Source organism: Squalius cephalus, assembly GCF_949319135.1.
Source record: "Squalius cephalus genome assembly, chromosome: 5".
NCBI classification, from domain to species: Eukaryota; Metazoa; Chordata; class Actinopteri; order Cypriniformes; family Leuciscidae; genus Squalius; species Squalius cephalus.
Genome location: NC_137126.1, coordinates 12,841,652 through 12,861,963, shown reverse-complemented (window position 1 = coordinate 12,861,963; position 20,312 = coordinate 12,841,652).

Here is a 20,312-nt window from a genome sequence, read left to right as displayed (position 1 = left end):
GTCCTGAACACACATCCATGCTCATATTCAGTTATAGTCATAACGCCACCTACTGGCAACAGAAACTGACATGGTTAACACAGTAATGCAGTACTAACCACATAATTATTGTGTACTGAGCATGCTAGAAACAGACTAAACATGCTAGCAACACTTAGCTGAGTCATGAAGCATGCTATTATCACCATTATACAAAACATTTTGTAACTGACTTTGACATACTCTTACTATATATACCTCCTTAAATGTACATTTCCCAACCATGCTCTGTCTTCCTAAAACCACCGAGTGTTGATGGCACGGGTGCGAGGGCCCTTTCATCGCTGCTTGCAGCTTTAATTATTATTATTCTTCTTCTTCTCCGCATTTAATTGCATTTTTGAGGGCCTAAACATGCTCGAAAACTCACGAAACTTTGCACACGCGTCAGAACTGGCGAAAATTTACATCTGATATAGGTTTCAGAATTGGACGGGGCAAAATGGCTCGATAGCGCCACCTATAAAAGTTCAACGGAGTGCGCCTCCCGCAACGTTCCACGTACGTGCACGAAATTCGGTACATACATGTAATGACCTAATACCTACAAAAAAGTCTCTTGGAGCATAGCCCTAAACACAACAGGAAGTCAGCCATTTTGAACTTCCTCTCAGATTTTTGTGCAGTTTTTGCCATTTTCAGGCCTCGTACTTTAACGAACTCCTCCTACAGTTTTAATCTGATCATCTTCAAATTTGGTGAGTGTAATCTTAAGGCCTTTGCGACGTTAAATTGCGAAGATCTTGAGTTTTCGTCGAAGGGCGGGTCCTCGGCGGCCTTACAAATTTCGATGTTTCGCCATGAAACAGGAAGTTGCTGTAACTCAGGCATGGAATGTCCAATCTGCCCCAAACTTCACACGTTTGATAAGAGTTCTGTCCTGAACACATGGCCATGCTCATATTCAGTTATAGTCATAGCGCCACCTGCTGGCAACAGGAAGTGACATGTTTAACACTGTTATGGACTCCTAATAACATATAAAAAAGTGCCAGCAAGTGCTAAACATGCTAACAACATACTAGAAGCATGCTAAAACATGCTAGCAAACTCTTAGCTAAGTGCTAAAGCATGCTATTATTGCAATTAAATAGGAATTTGCTGTAACTCAGGCATGGAATGTCCAATCTGCCCCAAACTTCACACTTTTGATAAGCGTTCTGTCCTGAACACATCTACATGAGAATATTCAGTTATAGTAATAGCGCCACCTACTGGCAACAGGAAGTGTCATGTTTAACACGTTGATGCCATTCTAGCAACATGTTAAAAATGCCATTGAGGTCTAAACATGCTAGAGACATGTTAAAACATGCTAGCTAATGTTAAAACATGCTAGCAATACTTAGCTAAGTCGTAAAGCATGCTAATTCAATGAAACAGGATGTTGTTGTTACTCAAGAAGGCAATGTCCAATATGCGCCAAACTTCACACTTTTAATAAACGTTCTGTCCTGAACACATGACCATGCTCATATTCAGTTACAGTCATAGTGCCACCTGCTGGCAACAGGAAGTGACATGTTAAACACTGTTGTGGACATATAAAAACATATAAAAAAAGTGCCAGCAAGTGCTAAACATGCTAACAACATACTAGAAACATGCTAAAACATGCTAGCAAACACTTAGCTAAGTGCTAAAGCATGCTATTGCTGCAATTAAATAGGAATTTGCTGTAACACAGGCATGGAATGTCCAATCTGCCCCAAACTTCACACGTTTGATAAGAGTCATGGCCTGAACACATCTACATGAGAATATTCAGTTATAGTAATAGCGCCACCTGCTGTCAACAGGAAGTGACATGTTTAACACTGTTGTGGTCTCCTAATAACATATATAAAAGAGCCAGCAAGTGCTAAACAGGTTAGCAACATACTAGAAACATGCTAGCAAACACTTAGCTAAGTGATAAAGCATGCTATTACTGCAATTAAATAGGAATTTGCTGTAACTCAGGCATGGAACGTCCAATCTGCCCCAAACTTCACATGTTTGATAAGAATCATGGCCTGAACACGTCTATGCTCAAATTCAGTTATAGTAATAGCGCCACCTACTGGCAACAGGAAGTGAAATGTTTAACACGTTGATGCCGTTCTAGCAACATGTTAAAAATGCCATTGAGTTCTAAACATGCTAGAAACATATTAAAACATGCTAGCAATACTTAGCTAAGTGCTAAAGCATGCTAATTCAATGAAACAGGACTTTGTTGTTACTCAAGAAGGCAATGTACAATCTACCCCAAACGTCACACGTTTGATAAGAGTTATCTCTTGAACACATGTCCATGCTCATATTTAGTTATAGTCATAGCGCCACCTGCTGGCAACAGGAAGTGACGTTTAACACTGTTCTTGACTCCTAATAACATATAAAAAAATGCCTACTGGCAACAGAAACTGACATGGTTAACACAGTAATGCAGTACTAACCACATAATTATTGTGTACTAAGCATGCTAGAAACAGACTAAACATGCTAGCAACACTTAGCTGAGTCATGAAGCATGCTATTATTACCATTATACAAAACATTTTGTAACTGACTTTGACATACTCTTACTATATATACCTCCTTAAATGTACATTTCCCAACCATGCTCTGTCTTCCTAAAGCCACCGAGTGTTGATGGCACGGGTGCGAGGGCCCTTTCATCGCTGCTTGCAGCTTTAATTAGGGCCCGAGCACCGATGGTGAGAGGACCCTATTGTTTTTGCTCCGTTTATTATTAGGGCCCGAGCACCGATGGTGTGAGGACCCTCTTGGAATTGCTCTGTTTATTATTAGGGCCCGAGCACCGATGGTGTGAGGACCCTCTTGGAATTGCTCTGTTTATTATTAGGGCCCGAGCACCGATGGTGTGAGGACCCTCTTGGAATTGCTCTGTTTATTATTATTATTATTATTCTTCTCCGCATTGAATTGCATTTTTGAGGGCCTAAACATGCGCGAAAACTCACGAAACTTTGCACACGCGTCAGAACTGGCGAAAATTTACATCTGATATAGGTTTCAGAATTGGACGGGGCAAAATGGCTCGATAGCGCCACCTATAAAAGTTCAACGGAGTGCGCCTCCTGCAACGTTCCACGTACGTGCACGAAATTCGGTACATACGTGTAATGACCTAATACCTACAAAAAAGTCTCTTGGAGCATAGCCCTAAACACAACAGGAAGTCAGCCATTTTGAACTTCCTCTCAGATTTTTGTGCAGTTTTTGCCATTTTCAGGCCTCGTACTTTAACGAACTCCTCCTACAGTTTTAATCTGATCATCTTCAAATTTGGTGAGTGTAATCTTAAGGCCTTTGCGACGTTAAATTGCGAAGATCTTGAGTTTTCGTCGAAGGGCGGGTCCTCGGCGGCCTTACAAATTTCGATGTTTCGCCATGAAACAGGAAGTTGCTGTAACTCAGGCATGGAATGTCCAATCTCCCCCAAACTTCACACGTTTGATAAGAGTTCTGTCCTGAACACATGGCCATGCTCATATTCAGTTATAGTCATAGCGCCACCTGCTGGCAACAGGAAGTGACATGTTTAACACTGTTATGGACTCCTAATAACATATAAAAAAGTGCCAGCAAGTGCGAAACATGCTAACAACATACTAGAAGCATGCTAAAACATGCTAGCAAACTCTTAGCTAAGTGCTAAAGCATGCTATTATTGCAATTAAATAGGAATTTGCTGTAACTCAGGCATGGAATGTCCAATCTGCCCCAAACTTCACACTTTTGATAAGCGTTCTGTCCTGAACACATCTACATGATAATATTCAGTTATAGTAATAGCGCCACCTACTGGCAACAGGAAGTGTCATGTTTAACACGTTGATGCCATTCTAGCAACATGTTAAAAATGCCATTGAGGTCTAAACATGCTAGAAACATGTTAAAACATGCTAGCAATACTTAGCTAAGTGCTAAAGCATGCTAATTCAATGAAACAGGATGTTGTTGTTACTCAAGAAGGCAATGTCCAATATGCGCCAAACTTCACACTTTTAATAAACGTTCTGTCCTGAACACATGACCATGCTCATATTCAGTTACAGTCATAGTGCCACCTGCTGGCAACAGGAAGTGACATGTTAAACACTGTTGTGGACATATAAAAACATATAAAAAAAGTGCCAGCAAGTGCTAAACATGCTAACAACATACTAGAAACATGCTAAAACATGCTAGCAAACACTTAGCTAAGTGCTAAAGCATGCTATTGCTGCAATTAAATAGGAATTTGCTGTAACACAGGCATGGAATGTCCAATCTGCCCCAAACTTCACACGTTTGATAAGAGTCATGGCCTGAACACATCTACATGAGAATATTCAGTTATAGTAATAGCGCCACCTGCTGTCAACAGGAAGTGACATGTTTAACACTGTTGTGGTCTCCTAATAACATATATAAAAGAGCCAGCAAGTGCTAAACAGGTTAGCAACATACTAGAAACATGCTAGCAAACACTTAGCTAAGTGATAAAGCATGCTATTACTGCAATTAAATAGGAATTTGCTGTAACTCAGGCATGGAACGTCCAATCTGCCCCAAACTTCACATGTTTGATAAGAATCATGGCCTGAACGCATGCCTATGCTCAAATTCAGTTATAGTAATAGCGCCACCTACTGGCAACAGGAAGTGACATGTTTAACACGTTGATGCCGTTCTAGCAACATGTTAAAAATGCCATTGAGTTCTAAACATGCTAGAAACATATTAAAACATGCTAGCAATACTTAGCTAAGTGTTAAAGCATGCTAATTCAATGAAACAGGACTTTGTTGTTACTCAAGAAGGCAATGTACAATCTACCCCAAACGTCACACGTTTGATAAGAGTTATCTCTTGAACACATGTCCATGCTCATATTTAGTTATAGTCATAGCGCCACCTGCTGGCAACAGGAAGTGACGTTTAACACTGTTCTTGACTCCTAATAACATATAAAAAAATGCCAGTAGGTGCTAAACATCCTACCAACATACTAGAGACATGCTAAAACATAATAGCAAACACTTAGCTAAGTGCTAAAGAATGATATTACTGCAATTAAATATGAATTTGCTGTAACTCAGGCATGGAATGTCCAATCTGCCCCAAACTTCACACTTTTGATAAGCGTTCTGTCCTGAACACATGACCATGCTTATATTCAGTTACAGTCATAGCGCCACCTGCTGGCAACAGGAAGTGACATGTTTAACACTGTTGTGGACTCCTAATAACATATAAAAAAGTGCCAGCAAGTGTTAAACATGCTAACAACATACTAGAAACATGCTAAAACATGCTAGCAAACTCTTAGCCAAGTGCTAAAGCATGCTATTATTGCAATTAAATAGGAATTTGCTGTAACTCAGGCATGGAATGTCCAATCTGCCCCAAACTTCACACTTTTGATAAGAGTCATGGCCTGAACACATCTACATGAGAATGTTCAGTTATAGTAATAGCGCCACCAACTGGCAACAGGAAGTGACATGTTTAACACGTTGATGCCGTTCTAGCAACATGTTAAAACATGCTAACAATGCTTAGCTAAGTTCTAAAGAATGCTAATTCAATGAAACATGACTTTGTTGTTACTCAAGAAGGCAATGTCCAATTTGCACCAAACTTCACATGTTTGATAAGAGTTCTGTCCTGAACACACATCCATGCTCATATTCAGTTATAGTCATAACGCCACCTACTGGCAACAGAAACTGACATGGTTAACACAGTAATGCAGTACTAACCACATAATTATTGTGTACTAAGCATGCTAGAAACAGACTGAACATGCTAGCAACACTTAGCTGAGTCATGAAGCATGCTATTATCACCATTATACAAAACATTTTGTAACTGACTTTGACATACTCTTACTATATATACCTCCTTAAATGTACATTTCCCAACCATGCTCTGCCTTCCTAAAGCCACCGAGTGTTGATGGCACGGGTGCGAGGGCCCTTTCATCGCTGCTTGCAGCTTTAATTAGGGCCCGAGCACCGATGGTGTGAGGACCCTCTTGGAATTGCTCTGTTTATTATTATTATTATTATTCTTCTCCGCATTGAATTGCATTTTTGAGGGCCTAAACATGCGCGAAAACTCACGAAACTTTGCACACGCGTCAGAACTGGCGAAAATTTACATCTGATATAGGTTTCAGAATTGGACGGGGCAAAATGGCTCGATAGCGCCACCTATAAAAGTTCAACGGAGTGCGCCTCCTGCAACGTTCCACGTACGTGCACGAAATTCGGTACATACGTGTAATGACCTAATACCTACAAAAAAGTCTCTTGGAGCATAGCCCTAAACACAACAGGAAGTCAGCCATTTTGAACTTCCTCTCAGATTTTTGTGCAGTTTTTGCCATTTTCAGGCCTCGTACTTTAACGAACTCCTCCTACAGTTTTAATCTGATCATCTTCAAATTTGGTGAGTGTAATCTTAAGGCCTTTGCGACGTTAAATTGCGAAGATCTTGAGTTTTCGTCGAAGGGCGGGTCCTCGGCGGCCTTACAAATTTCGATGTTTCGCCATGAAACAGGAAGTTGCTGTAACTCAGGCATGGAATGTCCAATCTCCCCCAAACTTCACACGTTTGATAAGAGTTCTGTCCTGAACACATGGCCATGCTCATATTCAGTTATAGTCATAGCGCCACCTGCTGGCAACAGGAAGTGACATGTTTAACACTGTTATGGACTCCTAATAACATATAAAAAAGTGCCAGCAAGTGCGAAACATGCTAACAACATACTAGAAGCATGCTAAAACATGCTAGCAAACTCTTAGCTAAGTGCTAAAGCATGCTATTATTGCAATTAAATAGGAATTTGCTGTAACTCAGGCATGGAATGTCCAATCTGCCCCAAACTTCACACTTTTGATAAGCGTTCTGTCCTGAACACATCTACATGAGAAAATTCAGTTATAGTAATAGCGCCACCTACTGGTAACAGGAAGTGACATGTTTAACACTCTTGTGGTCTCCTAATAACATATAAAAAAGAGCCAACAAGTGCTAAACAGGTTAGCAACATACTAGAAACATGCTAGCAAACACTTAGCTAAGTGCTAAAGCATGCTATTACTGCAATTAAATAGGAATTTGCTGTAACTCAGGCATGTAATGTCCAATCTGCCCCAAACTTCACACATTTGATAAGAATCATGGCCTGAACACATGTCTATGCTCAAATTCAGTTATAGTAATAGCACCACCTACTGGCAACAGGAAGTGACATGTTTAACACTTTGATGCCGTTCTAGCAACATGTTAAAAATGCCATTGAGTTCTATACATGCTAGAAACATGTTAAAACATGCTAGCAGTACTTAGCTAAGTGCTAAACCATGCTAATTCAATGAAACAGGACTTTGTTGTTACTCAAGAAGGCAATGTACAATCTACCCCAAAATTCACACGTTTGATAAGAGTTATCTCTTGAACACATGTCCATGCTCATATTTAGTTATAGTCATAGCGCCACCTGCTGGCAACAGGAAGTGACGTTTAACACTGTTCTTGACTCCTAATAACATATAAAAAAATGCAAGTAGGTGCTAAACATCCTACCAACATACTAGAGACTTGCTAAAACATACTAGCAAACACTTAGCTAAGTGCTAAAGAATGATATTACTGCAATTAAATATGAATTTGCTGTAACTCAGGCAAGGAATGTCCAATCTGCCCCAAACTTCACACTTTTGATAAGCGTTCTGTCCTGAACACATGATCATGCTTACAGTCATAGCGCCACCTGCTGGCAGCAGGAAGTGACATGTTTAACACTGTTATGGACTCCTAATAACATATAAAAAAGTGCCAGCAAGTGCTAAACATGCTAACAACATACTAGAAACATGCTAAAACATGCTAGCAAACTCTTAGCTAAGTGCTAAAGCATGCTATTATTGCAATTAAATAGGAATTTGCTGTAATTCAGGCATGGAATGTCCAATCTGCCCCAAACTTCACACATTTGATAAGAATCATGGCCTGAACACATGTCTATGCTCAAATTCAGTTATAGTAATAGCGCCACCTACTGGCAACAGGAAGTGACATGTTTAACACTTTTATGCCGTTCTAGCAACATGTTAAAAATGCCATTGAGTTCTAAACATGCTAGAAACATGTTAAAACATGCTAACAATGCTTAGCTAAGTGCTAAAGAATGTTAATTCAATGAAACATGACTTTGTTGTTACTCAAGAAGGCAATGTCCAATTTGCACCAAACTTCACACGTTTGATAAGAGTTCTGTCCTGAACACACATCCATGCTCATATTCAGTTATAGCCATAACGCCACCTACTGGCAACAGAAACTGACATGGTTAACACCGTAATGCAGTACTAACCACATAATTATTGTGTACTAAGCATGCTAGAAACAGACTAAACATGCTAGCAACACTTAGCTGAGTCATGAAGCATGCTATTATCACCATTATACAAAACATTTTGTAACTGACTTTGACATACTCTTACTATATATACCTCCTTAAATGTACATTTCCCAACCATGCTCTGTCTTCCTAAAGCCACCGAGTGTTGATGGCACGGGTGCGAGGGCCCTTTCATCGCTGCTTGCAGCTTTAATTATTATTATTATTCTTCTCCGCATTGAATTGCATTTTTGAGGGCCTAAACATGCGCGAAAACTCACGAAACTTTGCACACACGTCAGAACTGGCGAAAATTTACATCTGATATAGGTTTCAGAATTGGACGGGGCAAAATGGCTCGATAGCGCCACCTATAAAAGTTCAACGGAGTGCGCCTCCCGCAACGTTCAACGTACGTGCACGAAATTCGGTACATACGTGTAATGACCTAATACCTACAAAAAAGTCTCTTGGAGCATAGCCCTAAACACAACAGGAAGTCAGCCATTTTGAACTTCCTCTCAGATTTTTGTGCAGTTTTTGCCATTTTCAGGCCTCGTACTTTAACGAACTCCTCCTACAGTTTTAATCTGATCATCTTCAAATTTGGTGAGTGTAATCTTAAGGCCTTTGCGACGTTAAATTGCGAAGATCTTGAGTTTTCGTCGAAGGGCGGGTCCTCGGCGGCCTTACAAATTTCGATGTTTCGCCATGAAACAGGAAGTTGCTGTAACTCAGGCATGGAATGTCCAATCTGCCCCAAACTTCACACGTTTGATAAGAGTTCTGTCCTGAACACATGGCCATGCTCATATTCAGTTATAGTCATAGCGCCACCTGCTGGCAACAGAAAGTGACATGTTTAACACTGTTATGGACTCCTAATAACATATAAAAAAGTGCCAGCAAGTGCTAAACATGCTAACAACATACTAGAAGCATGCTAAAACATGCTAGCAAACTCTTAGCTAAGTGCTAAAGCATGCTATTATTGCAATTAAATAGGAATTTGCTGTAACTCAGGCATGGAATGTCCAATCTGCCCCAAACTTCACACTTTTGATAAACGTTTTGTCCTGAACACATCTACATGAGAATATTCAGTTATAGTAATAGCGCCACCTACTGGCAACAGGAAGTGTCATGTTTAACACGTTGATGCCATTCTAGCAACATGTTAAAAATGCCATTGAGGTCTAAACATGCTAGAAACATGTTAAAACATGCTAGCTAATGTTAAAACATGCTAGCAATACTTAGCTAAGTGCTAAAGCATGCTAATTCAATGAAACAGGATGTTGTTGTTACTCAAGAAGGCAATGTCCAATATGCGCCAAACTTCACACTTTTAATAAACGTTCTGTCCTGAACACATGACCATGCTCATATTCAGTTACAGTCATAGTGCCACCTGCTGGCAACAGGAAGTGACATGTTAAACACTGTTGTGGACATATAAAAACATATAAAAAAAGTGCCAGCAAGTGCTAAACATGCTAACAACATACTAGAAACATGCTAAAACATGCTAGCAAACACTTAGCTAAGTGCTAAAGCATGCTATTGCTGCAATTAAATAGGAATTTGCTGTAACACAGGCATGGAATGTCCAATCTGCCCCAAACTTCACACGTTTGATAAGAGTCATGGCCTGAACACATCTACATGAGAATATTCAGTTATAGTAATAGCGCCACCTGCTGTCAACAGGAAGTGACATGTTTAACACTGTTGTGGTCTCCTAATAACATATATAAAAGAGCCAGCAAGTGCTAAACAGGTTAGCAACATACTAGAAACATGCTAGCAAACACTTAGCTAAGTGATAAAGCATGCTATTACTGCAATTAAATAGGAATTTGCTGTAACTCAGGCATGGAACGTCCAATCTGCCCCAAACTTCACATGTTTGATAAGAATCATGGCCTGAACGCATGCCTATGCTCAAATTCAGTTATAGTAATAGCGCCACCTACTGGCAACAGGAAGTGACATGTTTAACACGTTGATGCCGTTCTAGCAACATGTTAAAAATGCCATTGAGTTCTAAACATGCTAGAAACATATTAAAACATGCTAGCAATACTTAGCTAAGTGCTAAAGCATGCTAATTCAATGAAACAGGACTTTGTTGTTACTCAAGAAGGCAATGTACAATCTACCCCAAACGTCACACGTTTGATAAGAGTTATCTCTTGAACACATGTCCATGCTCATATTTAGTTATAGTCATAGCGCCACCTGCTGGCAACAGGAAGTGACGTTTAACACTGTTCTTGACTCCTAATAACATATAAAAAAATGCCAGTAGGTGCTAAACATCCTACCAACATACTAGAGACATGCTAAAACATAATAGCAAACACTTAGCTAAGTGCTAAAGAATGATATTACTGCAATTAAATATGAATTTGCTGTAACTCAGGCATGGAATGTCCAATCTGCCCCAAACTTCACACTTTTGATAAGCGTTCTGTCCTGAACACATGACCATGCTTATATTCAGTTACAGTCATAGCGCCACCTGCTGGCAACAGGAAGTGACATGTTTAACACTGTTGTGGACTCCTAATAACATATAAAAAAGTGCCAGCAAGTGTTAAACATGCTAACAACATACTAGAAACATGCTAAAACATGCTAGCAAACTCTTAGCCAAGTGCTAAAGCATGCTATTATTGCAATTAAATAGGAATTTGCTGTAACTCAGGCATGGAATGTCCAATCTGCCCCAAACTTCACACTTTTGATAAGAGTCATGGCCTGAACACATCTACATGAGAATGTTCAGTTATAGTAATAGCGCCACCAACTGGCAACAGGAAGTGACATGTTTAACACGTTGATGCCGTTCTAGCAACATGTTAAAACATGCTAACAATGCTTAGCTAAGTTCTAAAGAATGCTAATTCAATGAAACATGACTTTGTTGTTACTCAAGAAGGCAATGTCCAATTTGCACCAAACTTCACATGTTTGATAAGAGTTCTGTCCTGAACACACATCCATGCTCATATTCAGTTATAGTCATAACGCCACCTACTGGCAACAGAAACTGACATGGTTAACACAGTAATGCAGTACTAACCACATAATTATTGTGTACTAAGCATGCTAGAAACAGACTGAACATGCTAGCAACACTTAGCTGAGTCATGAAGCATGCTATTATCACCATTATACAAAACATTTTGTAACTGACTTTGACATACTCTTACTATATATACCTCCTTAAATGTACATTTCCCAACCATGCTCTGCCTTCCTAAAGCCACCGAGTGTTGATGGCACGGGTGCGAGGGCCCTTTCATCGCTGCTTGCAGCTTTAATTATTATTATTATTCTTCTCCGCATTTAATTGCATTTTTGAGGGCCTAAACATGCTCGAAAACTCACAAAACTTTGCACACGCATCAGAACTGGCGAAAATTTACATCTGATATAGGTTTCAGAATTGGACGGGGCAAAATGGCTCGATAGCGCCACCTATAAAATTTCAACGGAGTGCGCCTCCCGCAACGTTCCACGTACGTGCACGAAATTCGGTACATACATGTAATGACCTAATACCTACAAAAAAGTCTCTTGGAGCATAGCCCTAAACACAACAGGAAGTCAGCCATTTTGAACTTCCTCTCAGATTTTTGTGCAGTTTTTGCCATTTTCAGGCCTCGTACTTTAACGAACTCCTCCTACAGTTTTAATCTGATCATCTTCAAATTTGGTGAGTGTAATCTTAAGGCCTTTGCGACGTTAAATTGCGAAGATCTTGAGTTTTCGTCAAGGGGCGGGTCCTCGGCGGCCTGATAAATTTCGATGTTTCGCCATGAAACAGGAAGTTGTTGTAACTCAGGCATGGAATGTCCAATCTGCCCCAAACTTCACACGTTTGATAAGAGTTCTGTCCTGAACACATGACCATGCTCATATTCAGTTATAGTCATAGCGCCACCTGCTGGCAACAGGAAGTGACATGTTTAACACTGTTATGGACTCCTAATAACATATAAAAAAGTGCCAGCAAGTGCTAAACATGCTAACAACATACTAGAAGCATGCTAAAACATGCTAGCAAACTCTTAGCTAAGTGCTAAAGCATGCTATTATTGCAATTAAATAGGAATTTGCTGTAACTCAGGCATGGAATGTCCAATCTGCCCCAAACTTCACACTTTTGATAAGCGTTCTGTCCTGAACACATCTACATGAGAATATTCAGTTATAGTAATAGCGCCACCTACTGGCAACAGGAAGTGTCATGTTTAACACGTTGATGCCATTCTAGCAACATGTTAAAAATGCCATTGAGGTCTAAACATGCTAGAAACATGTTAAAACATGCTAGCTAATGTTAAAACATGCTAGCAATACTTAGCTAAGTGGTAAAGCATGCTAATTCAATGAAACAGGATGTTGTTGTTACTCAAGAAGGCAATGTCCAATATGCGCCAAACTTCACACTTTTAATAAAGGTTCTGTCCTGAACACATGACCATGCTCATATTCAGTTACAGTCATAGTGCCACCTGCTGGCAACAGGAAGTGACATGTTAAACACTGTTGTGGACATATAAAAACATATAAAAAAAGTGCCAGCAAGTGCTAAACATGCTAACAACATACTAGAAACATGCTAAAACATGCTAGCAAACACTTAGCTAAGTGCTAAAGCATGCTATTGCTGCAATTAAATAGGAATTTGCTGTAACACAGGCATGGAATGTCCAATCTGCCCCAAACTTCACACGTTTGATAAGAGTCATGGCCTGAACACATCTACATGAGAATATTCAGTTATAGTAATAGCGCCACCTGCTGTCAACAGGAAGTGACATGTTTAACACTGTTGTGGTCTCATAATAACATATATAAAAGAGCCAGCAAGTGCTAAACAGGTTAGCAACATACTAGAAACATGCTAGCAAACACTTAGCTAAGTGATAAAGCATGCTATTACTGCAATTAAATAGGAATTTGCTGTAACTCAGGCATGGAACGTCCAATCTGCCCCAAACTTCACATGTTTGATAAGAATCATGGCCTGAACGCATGCCTATGCTCAAATTCAGTTATAGTAATAGCGCCACCTACTGGCAACAGGAAGTGACATGTTTAACACGTTGATGCCGTTCTAGCAACATGTTAAAAATGCCATTGAGTTCTAAACATGCTAGAAACATATTAAAACATGCTAGCAATACTTAGCTAAGTGTTAAAGCATGCTAATTCAATGAAACAGGACTTTGTTGTTACTCAAGAAGGCAATGTACAATCTACCCCAAACTTCACACGTTTGATAAGAGTTATCTCTTGAACACATGTCCATGCTCATATTTAGTTATAGTCATAGCGCCACCTGCTGGCAACAGGAAGTGACGTTTAACACTGTTCTTGACTCCTAATAACATATAAAAAAATGCCAGTAGGTGCTAAACATCCTACCAACATACTAGAGACATGTTAAAACATACTAGCAAACACTTAGCTAAGTGCTAAAGAATGATATTACTGCAATTAAATATGAATTTGCTGTAACTCAGGCATGGAATGTCCAATCTGCGTCAAACTTCACACTTTTGATAAGCGTTCTGTCCTGAACACATGACCATGCTTATATTCAGTTACAGTCATAGCGCCACCTGCTGGCAACAGGAAGTGACATGTTAACACTGTTATGGACTCCTAATAACATATAAAAAAGTGCCAGCAAGTGTTAAACATGCTAACAACATACTAGAAACATGCTAAAACATGCTAGCAAACTCTTAGCTAAGTGCTAAAGCATGCTATTATTGCAATTAAATAGGAATTTGCTGTAACTCAGGCATGGAATGTCCAATCTGCCCCAAACTTCACACTTTTGATAAGAGTCATGGCCTGAACACATCTGCATGAGAATGTTCAGTTCTAGTAATAGCGCCACCTACTGGCAACAGGAAGTGACATGTTTAACACGTTGATGCCGTTCTAGCAACATGTTAAAAATGCCATTGAGTTCTAAACATGCTAGAAACATGTTAAAACATGCTAACAATGCTTAGCTAAGTGCTAAAGAATGCTAATTCAATGAAACATGACTTTGTTGTTACTCAAGAAGGCAATGTCCAATTTGCACCAAACTTCACACGTTTGATAAGAGTTCTGTCCTGAACACACATCCATGCTCATATTCAGTTATAGTCATAACGCCACCTACTGGCAACAGAAACTGACATGGTTAACACAGTAATGCAGTACTAACCACATAATTATTGTGTACTGAGCATGCTAGAAACAGACTAAACATGCTAGCAACACTTAGCTGAGTCATGAAGCATGCTATTATCACCATTATACAAAACATTTTGTAACTGACTTTGACATACTCTTACTATATATACCTCCTTAAATGTACATTTCCCAACCATGCTCTGTCTTCCTAAAACCACCGAGTGTTGATGGCACGGGTGCGAGGGCCCTTTCATCGCTGCTTGCAGCTTTAATTATTATTATTCTTCTTCTTCTCCGCATTTAATTGCATTTTTGAGGGCCTAAACATGCTCGAAAACTCACGAAACTTTGCACACGCGTCAGAACTGGCGAAAATTTACATCTGATATAGGTTTCAGAATTGGACGGGGCAAAATGGCTCGATAGCGCCACCTATAAAAGTTCAACGGAGTGCGCCTCCCGCAACGTTCCACGTACGTGCACGAAATTCGGTACATACATGTAATGACCTAATACCTACAAAAAAGTCTCTTGGAGCATAGCCCTAAACACAACAGGAAGTCAGCCATTTTGAACTTCCTCTCAGATTTTTGTGCAGTTTTTGCCATTTTCAGGCCTCGTACTTTAACGAACTCCTCCTACAGTTTTAATCTGATCATCTTCAAATTTGGTGAGTGTAATCTTAAGGCCTTTGCGACGTTAAATTGCGAAGATCTTGAGTTTTCGTCGAAGGGCGGGTCCTCGGCGGCCTTACAAATTTCGATGTTTCGCCATGAAACAGGAAGTTGCTGTAACTCAGGCATGGAATGTCCAATCTGCCCCAAACTTCACACGTTTGATAAGAGTTCTGTCCTGAACACATGGCCATGCTCATATTCAGTTATAGTCATAGCGCCACCTGCTGGCAACAGGAAGTGACATGTTTAACACTGTTATGGACTCCTAATAACATATAAAAAAGTGCCAGCAAGTGCTAAACATGCTAACAACATACTAGAAGCATGCTAAAACATGCTAGCAAACTCTTAGCTAAGTGCTAAAGCATGCTATTATTGCAATTAAATAGGAATTTGCTGTAACTCAGGCATGGAATGTCCAATCTGCCCCAAACTTCACACTTTTGATAAGCGTTCTGTCCTGAACACATCTACATGAGAATATTCAGTTATAGTAATAGCGCCACCTACTGGCAACAGGAAGTGTCATGTTTAACACGTTGATGCCATTCTAGCAACATGTTAAAAATGCCATTGAGGTCTAAACATGCTAGAGACATGTTAAAACATGCTAGCTAATGTTAAAACATGCTAGCAATACTTAGCTAAGTCGTAAAGCATGCTAATTCAATGAAACAGGATGTTGTTGTTACTCAAGAAGGCAATGTCCAATATGCGCCAAACTTCACACTTTTAATAAACGTTCTGTCCTGAACACATGACCATGCTCATATTCAGTTACAGTCATAGTGCCACCTGCTGGCAACAGGAAGTGACATGTTAAACACTGTTGTGGACATATAAAAACATATAAAAAAAGTGCCAGCAAGTGCTAAACATGCTAACAACATACTAGAAACATGCTAAAACATGCTAGCAAACACTTAGCTAAGTGCTAAAGCATGCTATTGCTGCAATTAAATAGGAATTTGCTGTAACACAGGCATGGAATGTCCAATCTGCCCCAAACTTCACACGTTTGATAAGAGTCATGGCCTGAACACATCTACATGAGAATATTCAGTTATAGTAATAGCGCCACCTGCTGTCAACAGGAAGTGACATGTTTAACACTGTTGTGGTCTCCTAATAACATATATAAAAGAGCCAGCAAGTGCTAAACAGGTTAGCAACATACTAGAAACATGCTAGCAAACACTTAGCTAAGTGATAAAGCATGCTATTACTGCAATTAAATAGGAATTTGCTGTAACTCAGGCATGGAACGTCCAATCTGCCCCAAACTTCACATGTTTGATAAGAATCATGGCCTGAACACGTCTATGCTCAAATTCAGTTATAGTAATAGCGCCACCTACTGGCAACAGGAAGTGAAATGTTTAACACGTTGATGCCGTTCTAGCAACATGTTAAAAATGCCATTGAGTTCTAAACATGCTAGAAACATATTAAAACATGCTAGCAATACTTAGCTAAGTGCTAAAGCATGCTAATTCAATGAAACAGGACTTTGTTGTTACTCAAGAAGGCAATGTACAATCTACCCCAAACGTCACACGTTTGATAAGAGTTATCTCTTGAACACATGTCCATGCTCATATTTAGTTATAGTCATAGCGCCACCTGCTGGCAACAGGAAGTGACGTTTAACACTGTTCTTGACTCCTAATAACATATAAAAAAATGCCTACTGGCAACAGAAACTGACATGGTTAACACAGTAATGCAGTACTAACCACATAATTATTGTGTACTAAGCATGCTAGAAACAGACTAAACATGCTAGCAACACTTAGCTGAGTCATGAAGCATGCTATTATTACCATTATACAAAACATTTTGTAACTGACTTTGACATACTCTTACTATATATACCTCCTTAAATGTACATTTCCCAACCATGCTCTGTCTTCCTAAAGCCACCGAGTGTTGATGGCACGGGTGCGAGGGCCCTTTCATCGCTGCTTGCAGCTTTAATTAGGGCCCGAGCACCGATGGTGAGAGGACCCTATTGTTTTTGCTCCGTTTATTATTAGGGCCCGAGCACCGATGGTGTGAGGACCCTCTTGGAATTGCTCTGTTTATTATTAGGGCCCGAGCACCGATGGTGTGAGGACCCTCTTGGAATTGCTCTGTTTATTATTAGGGCCCGAGCACCGATGGTGTGAGGACCCTCTTGGAATTGCTCTGTTTATTATTATTATTATTATTCTTCTCCGCATTGAATTGCATTTTTGAGGGCCTAAACATGCGCGAAAACTCACGAAACTTTGCACACGCGTCAGAACTGGCGAAAATTTACATCTGATATAGGTTTCAGAATTGGACGGGGCAAAATGGCTCGATAGCGCCACCTATAAAAGTTCAACGGAGTGCGCCTCCTGCAACGTTCCACGTACGTGCACGAAATTCGGTACATACGTGTAATGACCTAATACCTACAAAAAAGTCTCTTGGAGCATAGCCCTAAACACAACAGGAAGTCAGCCATTTTGAACTTCCTCTCAGATTTTTGTGCAGTTTTTGCCATTTTCAGGCCTCGTACTTTAACGAACTCCTCCTACAGTTTTAATCTGATCATCTTCAAATTTGGTGAGTGTAATCTTAAGGCCTTTGCGACGTTAAATTGCGAAGATCTTGAGTTTTCGTCGAAGGGCGGGTCCTCGGCGGCCTTACAAATTTCGATGTTTCGCCATGAAACAGGAAGTTGCTGTAACTCAGGCATGGAATGTCCAATCTCCCCCAAACTTCACACGTTTGATAAGAGTTCTGTCCTGAACACATGGCCATGCTCATATTCAGTTATAGTCATAGCGCCACCTGCTGGCAACAGGAAGTGACATGTTTAACACTGTTATGGACTCCTAATAACATATAAAAAAGTGCCAGCAAGTGCGAAACATGCTAACAACATACTAGAAGCATGCTAAAACATGCTAGCAAACTCTTAGCTAAGTGCTAAAGCATGCTATTATTGCAATTAAATAGGAATTTGCTGTAACTCAGGCATGGAATGTCCAATCTGCCCCAAACTTCACACTTTTGATAAGCGTTCTGTCCTGAACACATCTACATGATAATATTCAGTTATAGTAATAGCGCCACCTACTGGCAACAGGAAGTGTCATGTTTAACACGTTGATGCCATTCTAGCAACATGTTAAAAATGCCATTGAGGTCTAAACATGCTAGAAACATGTTAAAACATGCTAGCAATACTTAGCTAAGTGCTAAAGCATGCTAATTCAATGAAACAGGATGTTGTTGTTACTCAAGAAGGCAATGTCCAATATGCGCCAAACTTCACACTTTTAATAAACGTTCTGTCCTGAACACATGACCATGCTCATATTCAGTTACAGTCATAGTGCCACCTGCTGGCAACAGGAAGTGACATGTTAAACACTGTTGTGGACATATAAAAACATATAAAAAAAGTGCCAGCAAGTGCTAAACATGCTAACAACATACTAGAAACATGCTAAAACATGCTAGCAAACACTTAGCTAAGTGCTAAAGCATGCTATTGCTGCAATTAAATAGGAATTTGCTGTAACACAGGCATGGAATGTCCAATCTGCCCCAAACTTCACACGTTTGATAAGAGTCATGGCCTGAACACATCTACATGAGAATATTCAGTTATAGTAATAGCGCCACCTGCTGTCAACAGGAAGTGACATGTTTAACACTGTTGTGGTCTCCTAATAACATATATAAAAGAGCCAGCAAGTGCTAAACAGGTTAGCAACATACTAGAAACATGCTAGCAAACACTTAGCTAAGTGATAAAGCATGCTATTACTGCAATTAAATAGGAATTTGCTGTAACTCAGGCATGGAACGTCCAATCTGCCCCAAACTTCACATGTTTGATAAGAATCATGGCCTGAACGCATGCCTATGCTCAAATTCAGTTATAGTAATAGCGCCACCTACTGGCAACAGGAAGTGACATGTTTAACACGTTGATGCCGTTCTAGCAACATGTTAAAAATGCCATTGAGTTCTAAACATGCTAGAAACATATTAAAACATGCTAGCAATACTTAGCTAAGTGTTAAAGCATGCTAATTCAATGAAACAGGACTTTGTTGTTACTCAAGAAGGCAATGTACAATCTACCCCAAACGTCACACGTTTGATAAGAGTTATCTCTTGAACACATGTCCATGCTCATATTTAGTTATAGTCATAGCGCCACCTGCTGGCAACAGGAAGTGACGTTTAACACTGTTCTTGACTCCTAATAACATATAAAAAAATGCCAGTAGGTGCTAAACATCCTACCAACATACTAGAGACATGCTAAAACATAATAGCAAACACTTAGCTAAGTGCTAAAGAATGATATTACTGCAATTAAATATGAATTTGCTGTAACTCAGGCATGGAATGTCCAATCTGCCCCAAACTTCACACTTTTGATAAGCGTTCTGTCCTGAACACATGACCATGCTTATATTCAGTTACAGTCATAGCGCCACCTGCTGGCAACAGGAAGTGACATGTTTAACACTGTTGTGGACTCCTAATAACATATAAAAAAGTGCCAGCAAGTGTTAAACATGCTAACAACATACTAGAAACATGCTAAAACATGCTAGCAAACTCTTAGCCAAGTGCTAAAGCATGCTATTATTGCAATTAAATAGGAATTTGCTGTAACTCAGGCATGGAATGTCCAATCTGCCCCAAACTTCACACTTTTGATAAGAGTCATGGCCTGAACACATCTACATGAGAATGTTCAGTTATAGTAATAGCGCCACCAACTGGCAACAGGAAGTGACATGTTTAACACGTTGATGCCGTTCTAGCAACATGTTAAAACATGCTAACAATGCTTAGCTAAGTTCTAAAGAATGCTAATTCAATGAAACATGACTTTGTTGTTACTCAAGAAGGCAATGTCCAATTTGCACCAAACTTCACATGTTTGATAAGAGTTCTGTCCTGAACACACATCCATGCTCATA